Here is a 26974-nt window from a genome sequence, read left to right on the forward strand (position 1 = left end):
TCTTTGGGTTACAGCCCTAGACGTAGTATTGCTGGGTCAAAGGGTACGCACATTTTTGTAGCCCTTTGGGCATAGTTCCAAAATGCTCTCCAGAATGATTGGATCGTTTCACAACTCCACCAACAATGCATTAGTGTTCCAATTTTCCCACATCTTCTCCAGCATTTATCATTTTCTTGTTTTGTCATGTTAGCAGATCTGATAGGTGTGATGGTATCTCAGAGTTGTTTTGATTTGCATTTCTCTAATCAATAGCGATTTAGAGCATTTTTTCACATGATTATAGCTTTAATTTCTTCATCTGAAAATTGCCTGTGAATATCCTTTGACCATTTATCAATTGGGGAGTGACTTATGTTCTTATAAATTTGATTCAGTTCTCTATATATTTTAGAAATGAGGCCTTTATCAGAGACACTGGTTATAAAAATTGTTTCCCAGCTTTCTGCTTCCCTTCTAATCTTGGTTGCATTGGGTTTGTTTATGCAAAAACTTTTCAATTTAATGTAATCAAAGTCATCCATTTTGCATATCATAATGTTCTGTATCTCTTGTTTGGTCATAAATTCTTCCCTTCTCCATAGATCTGATAGGTAAACTATTCCTTGCTCTCCTAGTTTGCTTATAATAGTATCAGTCTTTATATCTAAATCCTGTACCCATTTTGACTTTATCTTGGTATAGGGTATAAGATGTTGGTCTATGCCTAATTTCTGCCATACTATTTTCCAGTTTTCCCAGTAGTTTTTGTTAAGTAGTGATTTCTTATCCCAGAAGATGGAGTCTTTGGATTTATCAAATAGTAGATTACTGTAGTCATTGACTGTTGTGTCTTGCATACCAAACCTCACCTTGCTTAATAAAATGGGAATGGAGGCCTTTGATACACTTGTACCCTCTGTGAGGGTAGTACCGCCCTGCCCAGGGGTTTCACTTCCACAGGGGCCTCTGGGTTTTAACCCTGGAATGGTGGTTGCTAGAGATAAATTTTGGCAAACTTTTCCTGCCACATCAGATGATGTGTGCATGTACTCTGTGGAGATGAAGGAGCTTTTCATTAATCAAAATATGTTTATGAAATACTCAACCCAGGTGGTGAGATTAATATTTATAAACCCTTGAAGGAAAGACAATCAGTGAAAGAACTCCACTGATGAGATCATTTTTTAAAGACTGATTTCCTAAGAAGAAAAAGGAAACCTTCCTTCTGCTCCCTCATAGTTCAAGAAGCACCAGCTTGACTGAACTCATGTTGAAAATTGATTTGAGACTCTTTCCCCTTGGACTGAAGATACTTGGTCATAGAAGTCTTTCGCATTTCAGAAGGATCACACCCCATTGGGCATAACTCATATGATGATGAAATAGGATAATGACAGAGGAAAGCATCCCAAGGAAGTGGTTTGTTACTATTTTTTAATTAAATTTTATTTTTTTCAGTCAACAAAAGTCTGTCTTCTCTGTCATCCACCAATTGAGACTGGAAAAAAACCAAAACAAAACCTCTATTACAAATATGTATAATCAAACAAAACAAATTTCCACATCAGACATATCCAAAAGGGGGAAACTATATAAGCATAGACAACACACACATATGATACATGTAATACATGTACTATATACATACATACATCCCATTCTATACCTCTTTCTCAGAGGTGGATAGCATATTTCATTATCAGTCCTCTAGATTCATGGTTGGTCATTATGCTGATCAGAATCCCTTAGTCTTTCAAAGTTGTTTGACTTTATCATATTGTTTTCATTGTATAGATTGTTCTCCTGGTTTTTTTCACTTTACATCATTTCTTACAAGTCTTCCCATATTTCTCTGAAACCATCAGCGTCATCATTTCTTTTCTTTTCTTTTCTTTTTTTTTTTAGGCAATTGGAATTAAGTGACTTGCCCAGGGTCACACAGCTAGTAAGTGTGTTTGGTCTGAGGCTGAACTTGAACTCAGGTCCTTCTGACTTCAGGGCCATTGCTGTATCCACCGTGCCACCTAGCTGCCCCTGCTTCATCATTTCTTAAAACAAAACCCTCTTTATTTAATTTTATTTTCTGCTCCAAATTCTTTCTCTTCTCCCTCTCTGAGACAGTAAGAAAACAAAAACTGTTAAAAACATGTATAGCGAAGCAAAACAAATTCATGCATTTGCTATGTCCCCCAAACTTATATATACCTCAGCCTGCCCTCGGAGTCTGCCATCTCTCCCTGAAGTGGTCTGTAGGTTTCATTATCATGTGTCTTCTGTTATGGTTGGTCAGGTGTTGATCAGAATTCCTGAGTCTTTTAGAGTTGTTGGTTTTGATGATGTCGTGGACATTGTTCCCCGGTTCTGCTCACTTCACTTGGGGTTAGTTCATACTAGTCTTCCCAGGGTTCTCTGAAACCATCTCCTTAATTTCTCAACTACAATTGCACATTCATCTACTGTGACTCATTCATCCATTTCTCTGTTGATGGACATCCCTTCTCCCATTCTTTGTCAGCCCAAAACGTTATATTTTTGTTCATCCTTAGGGTGTGTATTGCTTAGGGGCTAATCCCTTCCTTGATTTACCCTCCTAATTCTCCTGTTTCCCCTCCCCCCCCCTTTTGCTGTTGAGTAAAATGAGTTTCTGTAGCCTGTTCTGTGTTTTCTTTCCTCCTTTGATTAGTTCAGATGAGAGTGAGATTCAAGTGTCAGCTGCTCCCTACAACTCCGTGTTTATATAGACTCTTTCTGCACCCTGATTATGGGAGAGAATTTTCCCTCTCCCCTCCCCTTTCTTTATATTCTCTCAAGATCATCAAAACCTCACAGAACTGCTGTCAGGCCTCGTTTAATTAGACTCCCTCTATAGTACTTGAATTCTTTCTTTCTGACTGCTTGCACGATCATTTCTTTGACCTGAAAGCTCTGCATTTTGGTTGTAATGTTCTTGGGATTTTCTGAAGATAGAGTTCTATCCACTGTGCCACTTAGCTGCCCCTCTTTTAAGATTTCTTGACATGTGATGGCTAGGCTTTTTTTTTTTTTCTTTTTGGTCATAGCATTCACATAGTCCAGTAATTCTTAATTTTTTTCTCTTTGTTCAGTTTTTCAGGTCAGTTGTTTTGCTATGAAATATCTTAAATTTTCTTTTTTTTTTCAGTCTTTTGACTTGATTTTAATATTTATAGTGGTCTCATGGTGTCATTGACATCTCTTCGGTTCATTTTAAGTTTCAAGGAGTTTGTTGCTTGGGCAAAGTTTTGTAACTTTTGTGCCAGGCTGTTAATTTCCTTTTCAATTCTTTCTTCCATAGCTCTCATTCCTTTTCCTCTAGTGTCCTCATGTGTAAGAACAGTTTAAACTTTTTGAAAATTCTTTTTTTTTAAATGAATGAATGAATGCAAAAAGCTTTTTATTAAATACTTACTATGTGCTCGGTATCATTCAAAATAATGGTACTATAGATACAAAAGAGATACAGTCCCCTGTCCTCAGGGAGTTTTCATTTAAAAACAAACAAAAAAGCCCCTTTTCATTAGTATGAACTTAACAAACATAAGTAAACACGAGCATTTTCTTAAACAAAGAACAACATGTTCCTAAACCAAGGAAGTGTCTTGAGTGAAATTTGACAAAAAGGTAAAGTGAGGCAAATCTTTGTACATGATAACATTTATTAACGGGGCATGCTGCCTGCCAATAAATGGGTCAGTAGATTGCTTCCATTTATTAATTGTTTTCACAGTAAGCATTTAATAAATGGTGAATAAACAATAAGCAAATATGCCAGTGGGTATCAAAGCAAGAGAAATGAACTCAAGATCATGAAAAACAACATCAGCTTTGTCATATACTAATATGTAGCCAATATTGTTGCTCACCCTTTGGTTTTTAAAAATTAATTAATTAATTAATTTTTAGTTTTCAACATTTGCTTTTATAAGATTTTGAGTTCTAAATTTTCCCCCCTTCTCAAGATGGCATGCAATCTGATATAGGCTATACATGTATGATCATATTAAACATATTTCCGCATTAGTCATGTTGTGAAAGAAGAATCAGAACAAAAGGGAAAAACCATGAGAAAGAAAAAAAACAAAACAAAAAAAAGAAAATAGTATGCTTTGATCGACAGTCAGACTCCATAGTTCTTTCTCTGGATGTGGATAGCATTTTCCATCATGAGTCTTTTGGAATTGTCTTACGTCCTTGCGTTGCTGAGAAGAGCTAAATCTATCAAAGTTAGTTATCACACAATGTGGCTGTTACTGTGTACAACATTCTCCTGGTTCTGCTCACTTCACTCAGCATCAGTTCATGCAAGTCTTTCTAGGTTTTTCTGAAGTCCTGCTCACCATTTCTTACGGAACAATAGTATTCCATTACATTCATGTACCACAACTTGTTCAGCCATTCCCAGTTGATGGGCATCCCCTCAATTTCCAATTCTTTGCCACCACAAAAAGAGCTGCTATAAATATTTTTGTACATGTGGGTCCTTCCTTCCCCTCCTTTTTTTTTTTTTTAACATATTAAACTTTAAAAAAAAATTCTTGCCTTACCTTTTCTAGAAATTCTAGTTAGATTTGCATCCAGGCTTTGCTTTTAAATGTTTTGGAGTCAATTTCTTCTTCTGGGTTTGAGTCTTGAGTATTCTTGTCTCCGTAATAGTGAGATTTTTGTTGTTGTTGTTGTTATTTGCTCATTCTTCCAACCTTCATTCTTGACTTTGGGGCTTGGTGTTAGGACTGGGCTCTGTGTACTTCTGGAGGGAAGGTCTGAGCCTTGCTTCTTTCTTTGACTATTGACTGCTGTTATTCTAGGCCCTCAAGGCCTTAGGCTAGGAACCTGGAAGTGGATAGTGTGCAGCCAAGCAGTCAGATGGCCCCTGTTCCTGTTGCAATGTCCCTGAATGGGTCTGGGATCTCCTCTTGCTCTGGTGCACAGTCTTTTCCCTGGGTGCTGGCTGGACCCTACCCCCAGTATCCACAGACCTCTCTTGTATGTCTCTTTGCCAAACAGGGCTAGAAAATGATTCCCTATAACTTTTTCTTGGATTTCCCCATCAGAATTCAGTCTAGTGCATTTTCTTAGATGTGTTTGGAGGGGTATCAGTGGGGAGATCCTCACTTGTGCTGCTTTTTGCACTATCTTAGTTCTCTGCCTCTCTTCATAATGAATTTTCTTAGGCTGTCTGTCTTCCATGCCTGGCACTCAGCTCCTTCTCATTTATGATTGTTGAACTCCTTCTCTATTCCTTCAAAACTTGCTCAGGTATCATTCTTCCATGATGTCTTGGGAGATCAGTCGGTCCGACCCTACATTTTTCAGTTAAGAAAACATACTTAGAGGAGTAAAGTGACTCCCTAAAGGTTATATTGGAGTGGCAGAGCCCAGAAGCTCCACCCGAGATGCCCAAGCCAGTAGCCATGTTGCTACCACACTTAAGGAGCAGCAGTGTGGCATTTAGATACAGTAGTGCTCCTTTGGCCGTGCTCACATGTGCAGCTTTTTATAATGGAAATACTGTCAAGCTGACCTGCTGCCACCTTTTGGGCAAGTGGCTTAACCCATTTAATTGCTGCCACTTCCCCATCCATAGAAGAGGAAGGTGCATCTACCTGTTTCCCAGCACATGGGCTCAGTCTAGAGTTCTCTTAGCCTAGCGCCAATAGTATTTGGGGAGTAGGATTAGGGTTCCTTCTAGGGAAGGTCTCACACAACTATGACCTAGTAACACAAAAGTGAGAGTGAGATTGGAAGGAGGATTCTCAAAGATGAGATCATGTCAGTTCTTTGTAAACTAAATCCCTTTGGATGTGTGAGGCTTAGTTGCCACTGACATATACTGTACTGTCTCTTGCTTCTTTTCCCATAAGTTGTCAGGTCCACCCTGGATGCCTGTATATTAAGCAGTGGGGTATTTTGTTTTTGCTTAATGTTCCAGATTATTTAAATTCTGTTTGGGGCAAATGGCTATTTTTATTATTTTCTGACATCATTTTCCCTTCAAGTCTGTTTTCTCACTTAGAGCATTAGTGCCCTAGAGCTGAGATTCTGCCTTGCAAACTGAAAATACATTCTTCTCCCTCATGCCTTATTTTAATCTACTCCCTTTCCACACAACAAGGCTCTGACCTGCTTGGAGCCTTTCCTACTCGGTTACAATTGATGCCTTGTCCTTCAGAATTATTGCATAGGACAGAGCCACTGGGCTAAGTCAGTGTTTAGCTATCAGACATGGCCATAGGGAAGCATTCTTCCCTCATTGAACCATGGGACTGAGTGCTGAAGCCCTGGCCTCTCCGTAGGTCCATTCTGGGAGGGCATTCAGTAGTATCAGGTTTTCAGGCCTAGTTGGTTTACGTTATTGTGTCATGAGAAAGCAGGATATCACAGATTTGAATCCTTTTACACCCAGCTTATCTTATAATGAACAATATATCACTTGATAATGTGCACAGAACTGGATGTGGAATTCCTAGTGTGGTATTATTGGGGCAGAATATAGTGGAACTGTTACTATCTGTCATTTTGGACTCGATACTTTGATAAATATAGTTTAGGAACACCTCTTTTGGCTGTCTTCACAGTGTTGACAATCTCCCCTCGCCCCTCCTGCCTGCCGATCTCTTACTTTTCATACTTTTGCAGGATGATTTTAAAAATTTGATTTTTAATTAAAAAATTGTAATTTAAAAATTATTACATTCATCTATTAAAATGAATCTCATTAGATTTAGATTTAAGAATAATAATTGGATGTAAAAGTTTTAACCAGGTGCTTAGAGTTGAGGCATAAATACTCAGAAATAGTTCAGAGAAACAAACCTAAAAGTCTCAAACATTATGGAGTGTAGGGAACATGGTGCTGTATAAAGTGTGTGATAATTATAGTTCTCCTACATCTGGGTGACTGTTATTTGTGTTCCAAATGTAGGCTGATCTTTTTCCAATAAGAGAGAGTGAAGAGTTGCAGAGAAAGTTTGTAAGGGAGAATGAAGTGTCCCTAAGTGATACACAAATTAAACTTCACCGGGAAGAAGGGGAATCTCGTGTGCAGTGGTGGAGGCTTGACCCTTACCAGGATGGTGGTGAATGGGCCAGAAGAGTGTAACGTAGAGGGGGAAGGAGCTGCTTGTCCTCCCAAGGATGATAGAGTAGAGTCACCACCCAGACTCTCTCAGGTGAGAATGATCCTGGAAAGATCAGCGTAAGAAGAGGAGTAGACGTAGTTAGTGATGCTTTGCTCAGAGACTGTGAAACGGCTGTTTTCGGACCTGTTAACAGTGATACAGGGGTCTGTTGTCTCTTGGGGCATGGATCCAAGACACGAAAGAGAACCTTTCAAGACGTAGGTTGTTTACAGCCTACTTCTCATGATTCCTGTGGGCACCAGTGACACTTCCAGGCAGAAGCTAAGAGGGATTGTCGTTTGAGTAAGAAACTAAAGATTGACAAGTAGAGACAGAGTTTGTATTTTTCTGCTTCATGCCTGTTAATTGCTAATAATAATAGCTTACATTTGTATAGCACTTAGCGTGTGCCAGGCATTGTGCTAAGTGCTTTACAAATATTATCTAATTTAGTTCTCACAATAACCCTGGGAGATAGGTGTTATTTCCATTTTAAAGTTGAGGAAGTTGAGGCAGACAGTGACTTGCCTAGGGTCATGCAGCTGCTAAGGGTCTGAGGCTGCATTTAAACTCAGGTCTTCCTAACTATAGGCCTGCTGCTCTATCCATTAGGCCACCTAGCTGAGCCAGATGCCAACAAGAAAAATGAATATGGGAAATGAAGAGGAGTGTGATGAGGTGGTTTCTAAGAATGGAGTTTGGATTTCTGGGCTACCGCTTATGACACAGGGATGTTAGATTTGTGGCTGGAGAAAGAATATACCCAGCAAAGACTAGTTGGAATCTAGTTTTCAGGTATCTTGCAAATTTAATCAAAAGGGCTTTAAACAAAAATATAGGGTCAGGCGGAAGGCTGCCTGTGTATATTCAACTTGGATGCCATAGAGAAGAGCTGCAGAGAAGGAAGGATCACAACCGAGAGAGCCAGAAATGAGCCGAAGATAAAACCTAAGAAAAGAGCTCCTAGTAAAACCCATCCTGTCAGGTTTTGTACACAAATGCCCAAAGTTTAAGAAACACAGTCAGAGGTCATGACGCAGATAGATCAATTTTGATCTCCTCGGTCAGGGCTTCTTAAATTTTTTCACTGGTGACCCCTTTTCTTAGCGTTGGTTGCTGTTGTGTGGCCCGAGGGCACGCAAAGTGCACAGTGCTTTTTACTGTTGGCAAATTTTTCACTACCCCATATGAAGCTAAGAAACACAGTTTAAGAAGCACTGTGGGTGTCACGTAGACTTGGTAGGATGAAACCCACTGCTGGATGAATATGCCTTTGTCAAGAGAAAAAGGATAGGTAAAAAGGGAGTAGGATAGCATTGTATATTAATAAATTTAGCTGTCAGGAAATCCAGGAACTAAGAATAGGGGGACAGACCTGACAGTATTTGGATGAAGGTCAAAGGAGGCAGAGACAGGGAGTGTGATTTTGTCTTTGTAGCACACAATAGACCATCTGGACAGAAAGAGGAAATAGATGAGGAATTTGGGGAAAAGATCACAAGCTTGGCACAGAGGGATGAGGGATGATTGAGTAATGATGGAGAGCTGGAGTTATCCACACATCTGCTAGAGCTCTCAAAAGCAGAGTAGCTAATAACTTAGTGAGAATTTTATGTGGCAAAAGCTGGAGGAAGTAATAAAGAGAAATTTTATTCTTTATCTCATTCTCACCAACAAGGGAAACCTGGTTAATGGAGTGGAAATGATGAAAACTTTGGGGGCAAGACGTCACTCCAACCTTAAGTTGATGATGGAGGAAAGGAAATTTAGGGTTTAACATGCACCCTGATTTTGCGGAAGCAGATTTCAGTGAATTCAGGAGAAAGGTAGGATTCCTGTGGATTAAAATGCTTCTGAATCAAGGTGCCACAGGGTTGGAGGGATGGAAGTTAGTTACTTAAGAATGAAATTCTGAAGACACAAAGGGAAACAATTTCAGCGAGGACGGAAAAATGATATTTGTCTGAAGAGATCAACACGAATGCCTGGGAAACTTGCCAACCAACTTAGAGTAAAAAAAAAAAAAAGATGTATAGAAGGTAGAATCAAGGTAACAGAGGTGAATATGAGTAGACATAGTCTTGTAAAAATAGTTTTGGCAGTGCTAAAAGTTCAGAATAGGCTGAAACTGGTAAGGAAAGCTAAGGACAACAAAAAGGAGTTTTTTGAGTTATATTTGTGGAGAAACTGATAAGAGAGAGATAAGACTTTCTCATGGGGTAGATGGGACAATGATAACTGACCGCAGAAAAGAACCAGCCCTCCCTTCTAATTTTGTTTCTTGTTTTCTCTCTAAAGGAGAATGACCTTTACACTGAAAATGATAAGATAAAATGACTGACAGGCATTTGTTACCTAAGATAAGAAAGTGCCAAGAAGGGAGCACCCCGCTAACCTTTATGAATTCAAACCTTGTGGCCCAGATGAACTACAGTCTCATATCCTGAACGAATTGTCAGATGTGATTGTCGAGTTATTGTCAGTAATATTTGAGGTATTATGGAGAATGGGAGAAGTGCCACAGGATTGGAGAAAGGCAGATGTCCCAATTTTCAAAAAAGGGAAGAGAACAGAGTGTGTACTCAAGGCCAGTGAGCTTGACTTTGATTCTCTGGAAAGATTCTACAAGGATTTCTAACGAGGTCGTTGGTGATTATCTGGAAAGGAAAGTGGGGATTCCAAGACCAGGCCATGTTAACCTGACTGACTTCATTTCATCTTTTGACAAGATGACTAAACTAGTAGTTGAGAGAAATGTTGTGGATATCCTTTACCTCAATTTGAACCCAGCTTTTAAATAAAGTATATATCACACTATTCTTGTGGAGAAGAGAGATAGAGATTAGATGAATCTGGAATGGTTACATGGCTACACTTAAAGAATTAGCTGTTCAGTGTCGGTGTAGCAGGAGGTCTCCAGTGGAGTGCCCCAGAATTTGTGCTATTTAACATTTTAATCAGTGATTTAGATAAAGGTATAAATGGTACGCTCATGACATTTGCATATGACCCAGAGTTGAGAGAGACAGTTAAAACAGGAACTGCCAAAGGATTCAAAAGGATCTGGACTGGTTAAAGCATTAGACCAAATCTAATTCAGTAGGAATAAATGTAAAATCTTGCACTTTGGAGAAACATGGCTAGATAACACTTATTCTGAAAAAGATCTTTTGATTTTTGTGGATTGTAAATTCAGTACAAGTCAAGGTGTGATATGGCGGTTGAAAAAGCTAATGAGATCTTGGACTGTATTAAAGGGTACATAGATGGTGTGTGGGAATAGCATAGTGATAGTCATACTGTTATGTTTTGCTCTCAACAGACCTCATCAGGATTATTGTGTTCAGTTCTGGGCGAGATGGCTTAAAAAGGACATTGATATATGAGAGCATTGTTGAAGTATAAAATGGATAATTTTGGTTATTTTAAATTAAAAATTTCTCATATAAATAAAATACTTTTGCCAAGAATAGAAGGAAAGCAGAAAATTGGAGGAAAACTTTCATAGACAGTTTCTCAGATAGGATGTGATTGTGTTGGAATCCTGCTGTGATAGAAGAAATGCTGAGCTGGTTGATTTGGAAAAAACATAGAAAGTCTTGGACGTACTGTGAAGGAAGATGCTATCTACCTCCAGAGAAAGAAATGACAAATAGAAATATGCATAGTATGGTCTTACATATATGTATATGTGTATATATGTGTGTGTGTATTTATTGATATCTATGGATATCTATGTATATATGTCTCTCCATGTTTAATTGTAGCTTTCTCTGGAGTGGGAGAGGAGAGGGAGAAAAAAAATAAAGTAAAATGTGCACGGCAGAGAACAAAAGAAAACCTAGAAAGAAGCACAGAAAAGCTGGGTAGCTTTGAAAACAATGTGTCGTATTTATTTCATAGGTTTTCTTGAAATGGAAATTTATTGTTTTATTTTGAATCCTCTCATGTTTTGCTGTGTACATGGAAAAGTTCTTTTTTTTCCTTTTCTTGTTTTATATTTAAATTTAAAATGAGTAAAAAAATGTACACACACACACATACATGACATTGATAAAATGGAGGATAACCAGGATGGTGAAGGCCTAGAATCCTGTATCGTCTGAAGAAGAGAAATTTCAGGGGGACATCTTGTAGGGGAAGGGGTAGCGCCGTTTGGTTTGGCCTCTGAAGGCAGAAGCAGGACCTGTATGTTAAAGTTGTAAAGAAGCCAGTTTGGGCTTGATGTCAAGAACAGCTTTTTCAAAGTAGAGTGGGAGCTGTCCAGAAGTGAGACGAGCTGCCTCAGCGGGTCGTGGGCTCCTTCTCCTTGAAGCTCTTCAAACTGACATTGCATGACCATTTGTCAGGTGTGTTCTGGTGAGGATCCCTTTCCTATATGACTTGAACTAGATGGCTGGATGTCCTTCTAACTCTCATATTCTGTGGTTCTAGCCTGTGGAAGTCATGTCCCTGTTGGGAGATTGGAGTAGTTAGGTGGTGCAGTGGATAGAGGGTTGGGACTTGGGATTCCAGATGACCTGAGTTGAAATCCTGTTTCAGAGATTTATGTAGCTGTGTGACCCTGGGTAAGTCACTAAATTGTGCCTCTGTTTCCTCATCTGTAAAATGGGGATAAAATCAGCACCTTCATCATAGGGTTGTTGTGAGGATCAAATGAGCTAGTTTTATTTTCTTAAAGGGAAATTTCATTAATAACAGAATCAGCTGGCCCCTGTATTTAGTTAGAACCTCTTTATGTGTCTCAGAGCATACTCTGCCAGTTTGCCCAGAAGTCCTTAAAATACCACTTTAAAGGAGATTCTTTCTAGATGAATTGCTCAAGGTCATTCAGAATAAGCGAGGTAGAAATAAACCACAGATCTCGTGGTCCCCAACTTAGTTCTTTTGGTCGCTGTGCTACTTGTTCTCCTTGTGAAGGTGAAAGTGTTCTCCAGCGAATAGCAGAGAGGATCTGATTTACTGAGTCATTAGAAGGGCTCTCCCTTTGGGCCTGGCTTGGAGAAGAGTATGTAATATTCCCTGTCTTTTCATTTGCTTATTCACCTTTGGCAGGGGAGAGATGATCGAGTTTCCTGCAGATTGACCTGGGTGGGACAGTCCAGTTGTTTTAAAGTTCAATGGATGTCTCCATTTCTTGGGATGAGGGACAGGCAGAGGGGATGAGATGAAATGACTAGTTTTGGGTGGGGGTGAGTGGAGAGTGCCCTGTGGGAAGGAGGACATTTCACTGCATTTCCTTAGTCATAGGACTCTGAATCCGAAGTACCTAAATTTAGCTTGAGTTCCTGTTGAAAGCATCATTTTTTTTCTTAGGAGAACGGAAAACCTTTTTGTGTATCCTGCTCCATGAGGCCAATAGGGAAGCAGGAGGAGGTGAGGTTGCTATGGAGATGGGAGCTGTGTGCAAGGGGAGAGCAGCAGGGTTTAGAATTCCAGGAAGGAAGAGGGAGTGATGTCATCAGATTCCATGGACCAGCCCAGGAACCCCTGTGAGGTTGGTGGGGAGTTGGGTGTGCGTGGGGGGTGGTGGTGGTGCAGGATGGGGGGACCAGGGGAATTCAGGTTTAGGAATTTTAGTTGAAGCAAAAAAGGTCGGTTGCATAGTATTGTGCTCATCTGCAGTGCTGCCGGTTTTTTTTTCTTTCCCCCACCTGGAAATAATTCTCTTTCTTTGCTTAATAACAATGTAAATTTAGATCTAAGGTATCTCTCTGTGTCTCTGTTTCTTGCGTATGGGCATGTGTGAATATATTTTGGTTAATAGTTGCCTTTGTAGAGAGATTGTTAGGATTTTGTATTAGAGTGCTTCATAAATCCCTTTTTGTGATGATGCTATCTTTGCATATGGTATGTGTGGAAATGAAACAAAGTTGTTATGAAAACACTCAGGTACCACCATACCACTACCTTGGAAATTGACACAGTCTTCCTCCTAGCAGAAATTTAACCGATAGTCCTGCATCACTGTGTGTGGGGGAGGGGGAGTGAGAGAAGGAGAGGGAGGGAGAAAGAAAATTGAGGGTGGAGGGCCTATCTGCTTTTGTACATATATGGGGTAACTAGAAAGTAATGAAATGGATTTTCTACATGAGCATACCAGAATATATTTATCCAAATGAATGCTGACTTTGCAGGGGGTTGGGTGATTGTATCACTGATCAATTGATACTGCCATTATTGCTCAAAACATTTTGGAATTGCCTTCAACACTGGTCTGTGAGCCAGACAGGGAAACCAATCTTATCACTTTACAGTTGTATCTTGCAGTTTTGACCTCAAACAACATAACCCACTTTGATTCACCCTTCAGACTCATTGAATTGGGCAGTTTCCCCAAAATCAAATCTGCTAGTTTGCTACCTTTAAATATTAGGAAGAATATGCTACTGCCTCTGAAGGCATTTCATTCAAAAGAGGAATTCCACACCTGTGTTTTGAGCAATGGCAGCATGAATAAATGAGCTCTTCCAAGAAGACGGCTTTGATGGTGACAGCACTCATTTGGATGTATTAATCTTGGTACTTTAAAAAAAGTAACATCATCGTATGGTAACTCTCTACATTTGTGAAGGAACATGTCTATTTCACCCCCTAATTCTGTAATGTGCTTAGATGAAGAATTATTATCTGAAAGGACACACAATTCTTAGAGGTTTCTAGATAAGGCTCAGGCCCAGTCTTTGCATGTAGGCTGTCTCTTCACCTTCTCTCACCTAATTTGGGTGTCTAGCAGGACTCTTGGCAAACTGTTTCTTTCTCCCTCTCTATCTTCCTGGACAGTACTTTCTGCTTGAAAGATGGCAATAGTTAGGTAATACTGAAAGACAGAGACTGGTTTGGAGGATTAATGAGCAAATACCAAAATTTAGGTACTGGAGAAGTAATGGCCCCACAATGGTAATTCACCTCTGGAAATTTTACAGTTAACCTCCATAAAATAATAATCCAAATACATTTTGATGTAGTTAAAAGAAACAAATAAAATGCCTAATATTAAAATCTTCATAACTTAAAAAATCTTGACTTCACTTGAAGGTCTTACTGCTGTCATTGAACAGTAAGAGGTCCTAGATTCTTTGCAGATGGCTTCCACTCATCTTTTCATTCTTGTGTATGTTCATCCATTCATCCACTCTCCACAGAAGAGCTGTCTAATATACTGGAAACTTTCATTTAGTTCTTTTTTTCATTTGTGGGCATCAGGGGACCTCTTGTTCTGTATATTGGCCTACCTTACCCATGAAAGACCCACTTTTTCTTCTCAGACATCTCCTTGTCAATAGTCATTATACCTTTCTTGCATGTATAGGTCATCTTCCAAAACAGACCCCAGTCTACTTGTGCCCACCATATATCTTTTTCAATCTCCTTTAATTCCCATTTTGGGACATTGTGGTATTTCAGAATTTGGAACCATATAGTATCATTTCTGGTAGGACATGAAGGGCCTTTCCACCAGGTTGGAGCTTGGGATCACTGAAAGTACTGTACACTTTTCCAAGTGAAATTCAGCTCTGTTATTCCTCCTCTGTGCCCCACTCACTGTGTAACTGCAATGACCTTCCTGGGTAGGTGGGAAAACCCTAATTTGGTAGTTATTGGAAGATTACTGTGACATGTATTATGATTTCCACCTCTGTCCTCCAGACGAGGAATTGAATGCCAGGGTGGGCATGGGGGGGGTGGGAGAAGGATCATTGGTTTGCTCTTGAATGAGGAGTGGCGCAGTAGTGGAGTTTGGGGCTGAATCTAGGAATTCTGATGCCTGCACTTTGTTGCTTGGCTTAGCCTCTCACCAGAGGATTGGAAACATTCGTTGCACTAGAATACAACAGCAGAAGCAGGAAATTGATGAGCTATATACAGCTTGAGACAAGAACAGTGTCAGGCTAGAGAAGCAGGAGCCCTTATGCAATTGAGAAAGTGAACTTTGGCATCCTAATAAAGTTTGATATGTGTAAAAAGGGGGGGGTCCTAGTGTAAGAATACACATGCACACATGTATTTATCTCTTAAGATATAATTCACTGGGTTACTGGGAAAGATTTATGGGAGGATATGGACAAGAGTCCCACAAGATAAGAAAAGAAGGCAGGGATGGGGCCCCTTTTGTGCTATTGGAAGCAGCAGTCACATTAATAGGGTCAGAGGGCCATCTAAGTAACAAAGTTTTGAATGATCAGAAATATAGATATTTTAATACTTCACATGGCTTTGATTCTGTTAGTATGTTTCTTTCCTTTAGTGACATAAGATGCTCTTGCTCTATAATGTGGGAGAGACTTTGAGAGTTGCTATGACTATAAAATTTAACATCATCCCTATGAGATCCACCTGGTATTGAGTGCCCCTGGCCTCAGTGTGGCTGGCATCTGGATACATGGCCTTGGAGCACAAGCTCAGCACCATTTACCCATTCTGTCTCTTGGGGCACTCAGCATCTCCTTTTATACTATGGTGAGGCATCTGAGGCAGGACATTAGTGAAGGTTCTGTAGGTAGACATCTGAAACTTTACCGTAGCCATTTATATAAATGTGTCTGCTAGTTATTTATTTATTTAAAAAAACCTAAAACCAGTTTAATCTAGTTTGGTCTACCCAGTTTATTGGCTGTATTAATAGCTTCCGTTTAGCCAGTGAAGCTGCTCATATTCATCAGTGGTGTGCAAATGACTTGATCTTGGTTGCAATGATAATTGTGTTCTCATTGGAATTGTTTATTTAACTGCTAACTTCCCTCAGCACTTGAAAAAAGTGATATTGAGCCTGGGAAAATGATTAATTTTGCCAGCATTTAACCTTTTTTTCTTCCTGTTTAAGTTCTTTTGATCTGCTAAGTGTCATATTGAGAATCACAGCCTTCAGTGAGTTGAACCAGTCATTTGTTGGAGGCCCAGTACTGGCTGTGATTTTGCTGATGGCTACCAACTGGTTCCAGGCTTCCCTTGACCCCATAGTTTTGTTGGTCTTTTCCATTCTGTAACAGATAAATGCGCTCTGTTTTAGCTGTACTATAGGAATCGTCGATTCAGAACAGAAATGAACCTTTGAGGTCATCTAGTCTGTCTGTGTAGTTAGGTTGATTTTTACTGAAGTACTCAACATGATCCCAAGAGGCAGGCAGTATGCAAACCTTACAATCTCTTTAAACCAACATGGTTTATGGCTGACACATTTGGTGGTACATACTGAATTGAATTTTCCTGTTGTTTATTGAGTACTTGTGATTTACTTAATAACTTCTTTGAAAAAAATGGAGATACTAATGGAGTTTAGTCATTGTTTTTAGGGGGCTTACAAGTCCTAGTGGGGAGTTAAGATATACACAAAATATAATTCATCAGTGAGCGTTTGTTACTCAATAAATAGAAGCTATAGTAAAAAAGGAGGGATCAGTGTGGACTAGAGTTATATAGATGCTTTTATGGAGGAAAGCAAACTTGAGCTGGACCTTTATGACTAAGCAAGAATCATGGAAGTGGAACAGAGAGATGTAACGACTCAAGCAAGGGTGGTACAGAGGGCTGCGGTTTGCCCATCTGTGAGACTGGCCAGCCTAGAATGGAAGATTTTGGGTGGGGGGAAGTAGTGGTAGAGATTAGATAGATGAGAACGGTCAACTTATAGTTGGGAGATAGATACTGACCCCAAGACTGAGGAGTTTGGGCTCGTTCCTGTAGGCTATGGGGAGGCACTGATGGAGGGCCCTGACACGAGGAACGTAGAGCTTAAGAAAGATTCATTTGGCAGTTGTGTGCCAGGGTTGATAGGCGGGGCAGACTTAGACAAGACTGTCCCATAGGAGAGGAATTAAATTTGTTTTGCTTGATCCTGTAGGGAAGAACAAGGAGTAATGGGGTAGAGATTTCAGAAAGGTAGATATGGTCAAGCTTCCTCCTACCAATTAGAGCTGACCCCAAATGGGCAGCCTTCAGGGACCTGGCTTCAGAGTGAGAGTCTGTCAGTGCCTACTCTGTGCGAGGCACTGTGCTAAATAAGGGGATACAGAGAAAGGGGTAAGCTGGTCCTTGCCCTGAGGGCTCAGCTCCTCATGGGATGAGCACGTGTTAGGGGTCTGGGAGCAGGCATTCTTGTTCAGGGCAGCCTGAGCTAGGTGGCCTCTCACATCCTCCTGGGAGCAACAGTGCTGTATAAATGTCATCATCATTATTGTTGTTGTCAATATTATTACTATTTTTTCGTAAATTCAGTGGAGTTCAGATAGAAACAATTAATAAGCTTTTCTTAAACACCTGCTATGAAAGTCCCAGGACAGGTTGCTATCCTATTATTGGGCTTTTGTATTTAATGTTAGGTGAACTATTACAGAGATGGACACAATAATTGTTGTGTAATTGAATAAAAGCGTTGGGATGTAAGCTCATATTCTGTAGGTTTACTGAAAGCACCTTTCCCATACCTCCAAGGTCTTCCCTCTGAGATTATCTTCCATTTGTACTCTTTATTAGAATGTGAGGTTCTGAGGGAAGGGACCATATTTTTACCTTTCTTTGTATCTCCAAGCACTTATCACAGTGCCAAGTTGTGATAAGTACTTAATAAATACTTACTGACTGACTGGCAGCCTTAGTAGCAAATAGGACAAATGATTATGATGTACTTCATCCTGTATCCACATGGATTTGATATCTTCCTTTAGTTCTTTATATTTTGAGAACTTTTCATTCTATGTAGGTTGAAAGTTATGAGTATTTATTAAGGCAACATCTGTTAAAGATGTGGTTCTTAAATTTTTATGGATCGATAAGTAAGGCATTTATTTAAGCATTTAGTAGGTGCCAGGCATTGCTTTAAGGACTGGAAACCCAGCAAGGAGAAAGCGTTCCTGCCTTCAGGAAGCTTGCATTCTACTGGGGAGGACAATACTGCACATAAAAGGACGCTGGAAAGTGTGTTATATGTTTTGAGAGTGTGAGGTCTCAGCCTGGTGGGGCAAGGTGGGAAAATCTAGAGGAAGTCAGGAGCATGGGTGGCCTAAGTATCGCTTACTTCATGGTGGTCCTGGAGAGGAGCTCATGAACTGGAGGAGAGGCATCTCAAAAGGCTGTTGGAGTGGAGATAGAACTGTTTTTTTGGGCAAAAGTTTCATCTGTGATGATACTACGTTTTTTGTATGGGAGGCTTTTGATAGTCATACATGATGATCTCGGTGATAACAATGATGCTGATGATGAGTATGATAATTCCATCCAACTTTGCGATCCTGTCATCATTGTATATAGACTTAGAGTGGAGGCTTTTGGTGACTGAGAAAGACTGAGGAGAAGATTCAGTAGGACATGCTGGTAATACTTTGAAATGCATCTTGATTTTGTTGAAGCCTTTGTATACTAGATTTTGGTATGATATTGACTTAAAGTATGTTATTGAAATTTATCTAGTATGACCTAAGCATTAAGGGAATGAAATTCAGGTTGGGGAAAATGTGTCTAGCTAGGCTGAACAATATTTAGTGTAATTTGTAAATGAATATCATAGGAATGGAAGAAAGGAGATATCTTGAGAAAGGAGAGTGCCAAAAGAATTGTAAAGTAGTAAGGTTGGCATGGGAGAAGACCTTCAAAATATATACAAAGGCCTATTTCATTCCATGTATTGATTTACTCTCTGAGTAGAATGTATTTGTTTCTGGGAAGCTCAGAAGCTAGAAAGGAGATGGAATTAAAGGAGATTCTAGATGGAACCCCATATTTTTAAACTTAGATTTTCTTTATTATCAACTTAATAGTATTCAGCAGACAGCCTCCTATCCAAAGCAAGACATCCACGATGATGTTTGCTTACCTCCAATAAAAGTCGTCATGTCAAAGCTAGTCAAGGTTAATTTAGATTGAGCAAGTGAAGATCTCTTGGATTTTAGAGTATTTGAAATATTGAAAGGACCTGGGCACTAAGATGCTTTGGGAAATGTCTGAGACTTTTTTAGGTCATCAGCTTTTGTGATTTGCTTTAGGTTAGGAAGGTGAGACCTAGAAGACCCAGAGACTTATTGTGGCAGGCCTCCACTGGGAATGGAGCTTAAAAATTTTTCCAGTAGCAAGTTTTATTAATGTATCTTCAACTATCCATCCCCTCTAGTTTAAACAAATTAACATTTTTAAAAAATCCCTCAGTGTATATATCTATATAATTTGGCAAAACAAATTTCCACATTTTCCACACCAGAAAATGTATATCTCTTTCTGCATTTTAAGTTCTTCATCTCTGTTTAGAGGTGAGTGGGTTGATTCATCTTCACTTTTTTGGACTTGTTTAAAAATTGCTTTGATCAGAGTTCTGAAGTCTTTCAAAGTTGTTTTTCTCTATTAATGTTTTCATTATGTAAGTTATTCTATTAGTTCTGCTCTCTCCTTTCTGCATCAGTTTATAAAGGTTTCTCTTTCCAATTTGCTCTGAAGTTGTCTATTTTATCGTTTATTATGGCAGAAAAATATTCCATTCCATTCCATTCATATGCTACAATTTGTTTAGCCATTCCCCAATTAGAGGATAGTTTAGTTAGTTTCCAGTTTTTGGCTACCACTGAAGGAGCTGCTATAAATATTTTTTACTTACAAACCTTTTTCTTCTTTCTTTGATTTCTTTGGGCTGTAGACTTAGTAGTGGTGTAGCTCAGTCAAAGGATGTGGACAGTTTGGTGACTTTCTAAGCATAGTCCACATGACTCTCCAGAATGGCAGACCCACTTCACAGCTCCACCACCAATGTGCTCATATGCCAGTTTTCCCCTCAGTTCTTCCAACCTTTTAATTTTCTCTTTTGTCTGATAAATGGGAGGTGAAACACCAAAAAGTTTCTTTAATTTGTGTTTCTCTAATTATTAGTGATTTAGAACATTTTTATATGATTGTTGATAGCTTAGATTTCTTCCTTTGAAAACTACTTCTTCATATCTTTGAAAAGGCACAGCCTAGAGATGGCGGGTCATCCCTGGGGACCAAGGCATTGGGATCCTACCTCAGAGGGATACTGCCTGTTAGGAAATTGCTTTGTATGCCTGAAGTTCTATAGAAAAGTAAAGTATTATTATTGCTGTAGAAGGTTGGTGGTTATCTTTTGAGGGGATCAGGGTTGTATTTTTAAGATACAGCACTAGTTTGCCTTTTAAAGAGGGTTTTTTTGTTTTGTTTTTTTTTTTTTTTGACGAGTAATAGAAGGAATCCTGATGGCAGTGGAATATCGCTAAAGTTCTTTTTCCTAGTTGACAGTTCATTGTTTCATGTAACAGGCCTCACCTCGGTGCATGTGCAGCTTCAAGTATTGTCAGCTGCTGACTGAGTGGAGAACTGTGAGATATTGCAAGGGGCATGCAGATCCATAAATAAGCAAACAGGCCTTCTGTGCACCAGATACCTATATGGCAAACAGATTTATTACTATTTTCAAATCTGTCATTAATAATACAAATTGGTAAAACATTATTGCATTATTGTATGTTTTCTCAGTTAATGGATGCTAATGGTACAATTGCTATTATGTGTTGGAGACCTATAGTTTTTTTTAACATTAAGAATCAATCCTCCTATTTCAAGGTTGGGAACAATCGCAGTAGAGGTTATCCACGTTGGCCTGTGTTTATCTTCTCTCTAGCTGTCCATGCTGCTGTTAAGCTCAAGTGGCTGAGATGCCTTTTGTTGTCCTTCTTTTCCAGAGCCATATGAGACATGATGGGAACCATGCACAGTGTGAGTTTCTGCATGTGATAGTGGTGGTAGCACAGGCATTCCTTCTCTTTGTCTTTGGCTTCCCAGTGCAGAAGTAGGCTTCTTCAGCGGCAAGGATGGGCACCATACGGCCTGGGGAGTTTGGTTATCTTCAGACTTTCCTTTAACAGCTTGCATGCATGCAAAGGAAAGGGGACGTTGGCAGCTGGAGAGAGCAGCTTTTGTATGAGCACAGCTTCATTATTTACCTTCTTTTGCCTCCTTTCCTTCTCTCTGTTTAATAATTTTGTGGGTGGTTGGAAAATTGCTCTGGGCTTGGCTTGGCTTAGCAGACAAGGCAGATTGTGGAATGAGTCCTGGCTTGGGGAGTCAGGGAGCCCAGGTTCTAGTTCTGGTTCTCTCCCCCCATAGACTGTGTGAGCTTCCATACCTGCAATGGATTTTCTTCATCTGCAGCAGGATGGGGCTTACTACAGGATCTCCAAGGTCCCTCCTAGAGATTGATTTTCGACATGTAATGAAGCTTGCTTTTCTCTCTTTTTAGATCCTCTGCTACCAAAAAGAGATTTTCCAGCCCTGAGTACCTAACCCTTTTGCTCGCTGCCTCTTTCAGGCCTCAGAAGTAGCAAAGCCTGCTAGAAGTAATTGGGAGACAAACTCTTAGCCAGTGCCTGAGAGGCATTGGTAGAAGGAGCCCCTGCCAGTCAGTCAGAAAGCTGAGGTTCAAGGTGATGTTCTTGACCCCTTGAGTCTCAGTTAGTCAGCCATCAGTTATTAGGAATTTACGGTGTGCCAGGCACTGTGCTAAGCAGCAGGGATACAAAGACAGGCAAAAACATGATCCCTGCTCTCAAGAAGCTCCAATTTTAAGGGAGACCATACCAAAAATTGTGCATGTAAGATATAGACAGTGTAAGTAGGACATGATCTTAGATTGAAGGCACTGGGGCTGGGAAAAAGACAGAGAGGGGACTGGGAATGATCTCATGCAGATTTCGGAATTTGATCTGAATCTTAAAGGAAGCCTGGGAATCCAGGAAGCAAAAGTGAGGAGAGAGAGCCTTCCAGACATGGAGACAACCAGGAGAAAGGCACAACCAAAAGATGGAGGGTCATCATCTATAAAATGGGGATCTTACCTCAGAGGAATGCTACCTGTTAGGAAATTGCTTTGTATGCCTAAAGTTCTGTAGAAATGTAAGTTATTATTGTTATAGAGGACTGGCAAGAAAGTCCTCCCTAAGGGCCTTCCTTTCACAGATTTAATTTCAGTTGTGACTCTAGTGGCCACGGTGTAGGATTTGTGATCAGTGTACTACATCACAGCTCTACTTTTGTATTGAAAAGGAGAACTCTTCATTATGGGGTTTTTTAAAAATACTTATTTCTTTTTCAGAACCCCTTGAGGAAAATAGCAGTCCCTATATACCTCACTGGTAGTTGAAGATGCAGGCCTTAGTTGGCATAAAGACATATTATTTAATAGAAAATCAGCCAATGGTTGTCACTATACTGGAGACATCTTTTTTTTTTTTTTAAACATTTTTTTTTTTCTTTTGGTGAGGCAGTTGGGGTTAAGTGATCTGCCCACAGTCACACAGCTAGTGAGTGTTATGTGTCTGAGTCCGGATTTGAACTCAGGTCCTCCTGACTCCAGGGCCAGTGAGCTTGGAAACATCTTTAAAGAGCAATCAATGTTTTTTATCCCTGTCTCAGAGGTCGTCTTCCTTCCACTTAGGCAGTGTGGCTTTCTCACCTTGGACCCTGATTTGTGGGCTCTCTTCTTCTCGGCAGACATGGATTATTTCCTGTTGCATAGTGGTATTGTGGAGGGGGTCCTGAGCTTGGAGGCAGAGGATCTGGTCTCCTGGGCCTCCATGATCCCATCCTAAAAGAAGGAGTTTGGCTAGATGACCTTCAGCACTACATCTAGTGACCCTTAGTCCTGTGTCAATGTAGCTTGTACTGTTCTCATCATGAAGCCTAGTAGTCTGTACTACACTGCTTGTAGGTGTGCCGCTGTCCTCTGCTGGCTTGGCCCACCTAGGCCCATCTTCCAGTTCTATTTGAAAATGTTAACCTTAAGTTAAAATCTCAAGTTTTAAGGGACCTCAGAGGTCATCTAACCTTTATCTGAAGCATGAAGCTCTCCACCACATTCCTTTATAATCTCAGTTCAGATACTTTCAGGTGATAGGAAACACTCCAGTTTTCCAGGCAGCCTGTCCTGTTTTAGGATAGCTCTAATTGGTAGGATTTTTTTAAAAAAAAATTAGTGGTCCTCAATCTAGTATATTAGTGTCTCCTGTGTCAGGTTTTCAGTTTGAATTTTCACACTGTGTTTTGTGATGAATATTTTGTTCCTCTGGTACCTCTTCCTTTCTCTTGGTTCTCTTGGGTATAGGCTTAACAGTGGAATAATCAGTCCAATACATGTTAGTAACCTTTTGTATAGTGTTCCAGTTCCTGTCCGGAATGATTGTATACATTCATGTGTCTGCTAGCAGTGCACCAATGTGCCTGATTTTCCACAGCCTCTCTAGCATTCGTCATTTTTCCTTTTTGTCATTTTTGTTACTGTATGAGGAATATGAATTGCTTTAATTTGCATTTCTCTAATTCGTAGTGATTTGGAGCAATTTTTTCATATGGCCTCAAAATAGCCTGGGTTTCTTTCCTCGAAGATAGTTTATGTTTAATCTGGACAAGCCAAGCCGGAGAGAAGCATAACAGTCTTCAAGGATTTGAAGGAATATCAAGGGATTTACCATCTCCCTCTAAATTACCTTGTATTTAATTTGTACATATTTTCAACCTTGACAGGATATAAAAGTTCCTTAATGGCAAGGACTTACTAATTTTTGTCTTTGTATCTCCAGTACCTGGTATAGTTCCTGGTGCTTCCTAATGGGTGAGGATTGATTGACGGTTTCTGCTTGGCCTCAGAGGGCAGAGCCGGGTGGGAATAGCAGAGAAACAGATAGTGACTGGATGGAAGGAAAAACTTGCTAACAGTCTGAGCTATCCTAAAGTAGAAGGGGTGCCCTGGACAGGTAGTGGCTTCCTCCTCTCTGGAGGTCTTCATCGATAGGTGGGATTCTTACTTGTTGGGAATGTTGTGGGAGGGGTTCTGGGTGAGATGGGGGATGGCCTGGAGGGTCTCTGAGATTCTCTGGTACATTTAAGGGCTCACATTTCCAGCCCAGGAAATGGTAAGTTTCATTGGACCTTCTCCAGGTGCAGAATTGCTGTCAAGGTCAGTTCCTAATCAGGGGCCGCACATACTTCCTCTATCATTGTGCCCTTGCTGCTGTGCTTTAGAATGAAGGAGGCATAGAAGATGTAATTCGTGGGGGAGAGAGACATATAATCAGAAACAACTTTTTTTTTTTTTTAACCACCATTGAAAGTTGTTACATAGTAGGGCAGCAAGTGCCTGGGCTTTTCAAAGACCAAAAAAAGCTTTTGGCTTTTGCTGGGAAGCTTAAAGGGACAAATATCCATTCAAGAGGGACTTGAAAAAGGGAAAAGATGAGGAACATTGTTGACTGAGTGAGGGAGAGAGATATTTTTGTTTGATTTCTAAATGTGAATATGTTCGGGACAAATGGAGAGAGAATGCTTCTTTTTTACTTACTGTAGTATAAGTAACTGTGAGTTCAGTTGCTGTATGATGCTAGTGAAACCCAAGGCATAGATTTCATCCCAATATAGGTTAATTAGTTTTGCTATGTTTCTCAGAAAATGCATGTTAGATATTTTGAAATTTGTGACAGTGGTCTCAGAGGGGACCAGGTAAGAGATTAGGGCAGGTTTATAGCAGACTCGTTTTACTGGCTTCTCAGCCGTGTGACTGGGGCTAAGTTACTTCTCTTCTGACTGTGGTTTCCTCACCTATAAAGTGGGAATGATAGTACTTGCATTATCTACCTCACAGGCTTATTCTGAAGGAAATACTTTGTAAACCTTCCATAGAAATGAGCTGCAGCTGTTGCAGTTATTATTACCATTATTAATAATAATAATAGCTAGAATTGAGGGTTTGCTAAGTGCTTTACGTGTTATTGCATTGCTTCTCACAACACTATGCAGTACGTGCTCTTATTACCCGCATTTGGCAGGGATGAAGGTTAAGATGAGAGCAGTGAAGTGACCTGCCTAGGGCCACACAGCTGCTAAGTGTCAGAGGCAGTATTCAAACTGGAGTCTCCCTGATTCTCAGGTCAGTGCCCTATCTCTGGTGCCACCTAGCTGCCATGATGGTGAGGATGTTGAGGATTTTGACTACTAGTAACAGTAGTAGTCATAGGAGTAGAAGTAGAAAAAAAAAATAACAGCTGTGCACCCACATACAGGACTAATAACAATTACTCACTGTTTGTTATAGAAATAAAAGTAAACTTGGAGGGATATTCACTTCTCATAGTTGGGTTGTACTAATACAGTAAAAATGACAATTCTGCCTAAAGTAATTTATCATCTTGGTCATATGCCAATCAAGTTACCAGAACCAGACAACATGATAAAATTCATTTAGCAGTATGAAACATCTTGAAGTGCAAGGAAAATAATGAGAAAAAGTATGAGTGAAAGAACCTTCGATGTACCAGATTTCAAACTACATTATAAACAACAGTCATAAAGACTGTATTGCTTATAAATCAGAAAAGGAGATCAGTGGAACGGCTGTGAGTTAGTTTTTATCAAAACAAAATCAAACAAACTGAATTGAAAATACTTGCCTACAATTTGATAATCCCAAGAACATAAGGGAGTGAGGGAAGTACTTTCTTTTTGCCAGTAACTACTGGGAAAAGTGCAAAGTAGAAAGAAACTGAGAATTTAGCAGAAGTTAAGTTTGGTCTGACACCTTATACCATATCATAACTTAAAAATGGATATGTATTCTGAACATAAAAGGTCATATCATAAAATTAAAACAGAATTACAGCAGTACCTTCGCAGCCATTGTTAGGGAGAAATTTGTAAAAAAAAAAAAATTCTTCAACACCAAATAAAAGGAGTGTTTCCATATATATTGTAGAAAAGAAAAAGAGGATTTACACATGAAACTGACTCTTTTCTTTTGAAATATGTAATTCAACATGTTAACTTTCAAAGCTTTGCTACTTGTCTGTGATTTTCTTTGGCCTTCTGTGCTCTTCTATGCTTTTTTTGGGGGGCAAGGGAGACTGGGTCTCCCTCTGTCATTCAGATTAGAAGGGCAGCGGTCACCCATGGGTTAGATCTCGCTGTTGATTGGCACAAAAGCTTTGATCAGTTCTGTTTCCAACCTGGGCTTGTTTGCCCCTCCTTAAGCTGCTCAGTGTCCCCTGTCTCCCAGGAACTCTCTATATTAATGCCAGATTATCATGGCCGTCCTATTGACTTTATTCGTATTGCAATTCAGAACTCTCCAATTCAAGTAACTATCAGCGTCCCTGGTAGCAAGGACTATAGGTACGTGACCTCTCTCCCGTCTTCCTTCCTTTCCTCTCTCCCTTCCCCTCTTTCTCCTCTTCCTCCTCTCCTCTCTCTCTCCCCTTCCCCCTTCTCTTTCTCTCCCCCTCCCCCTCCCTCCTCCTTTGGACTGAGGAACCCCTGTAACAAATACGCATAGTCAAGCAAAACATTCTCACATTGGTCATACTCAAAAATGTATACCCTATTCTGCATCCTTAGTACATCACTTTTCTATCAGGAGGTGGGTAGCATGTTTCATTGGTTCTCTGGAATTGTGGCTAGACATAGCATCTTTCAAAAGTTTTTTTTTTTAAAAACAATATTGTTACTATACAAATTTTCACTTCATTCTGTATCATTTCATAAAAATCTTCCCAGATTTCTCTGTTATCTTTTTTAAAAAATCAGTTATTACCAATACAATTCTGATGTCTAAAATTTCTAGGGAATTGATATTAATCTATAACATCAAGAACCATTCTCTATTAGATAAGTGTTCAAATGATACAAATAAAGTCTTCCCAAAAAAGGTTGTAAGCTATGAATCATCACATGACAAATGTTCCAAACTACTCATAGTAGTAATAGGTGTGTAAACTAAACTTTGTGCTCTTGGTAGACAATGAGGGGGAAGGAATTTCAGGTATAGAGAATGAAGTGAGCACAGACTTAGGAATGGACATCTGTGGGCTAATGGGTGGCAG

At 39.8% G+C, this 26974-nt stretch overlaps 1 protein-coding gene across 10 annotated transcripts in view; it reads left to right on the top strand.

Annotated features, from left to right (window-relative positions):
* The window catches only part of RBFOX2 (RNA binding fox-1 homolog 2), a 249528-nt gene that overhangs the window by 237 nt on the left and 222317 nt on the right, over positions 1-26974 (top strand). The gene's annotated exons all lie outside the window — the stretch shown is intronic.

This window comes from Vombatus ursinus, unplaced genomic scaffold (assembly GCF_900497805.2).
Source record: "Vombatus ursinus unplaced genomic scaffold, bare-nosed wombat genome assembly UNPS02003292.1, whole genome shotgun sequence".
Taxonomy (NCBI): domain Eukaryota; kingdom Metazoa; phylum Chordata; class Mammalia; order Diprotodontia; family Vombatidae; genus Vombatus; species Vombatus ursinus.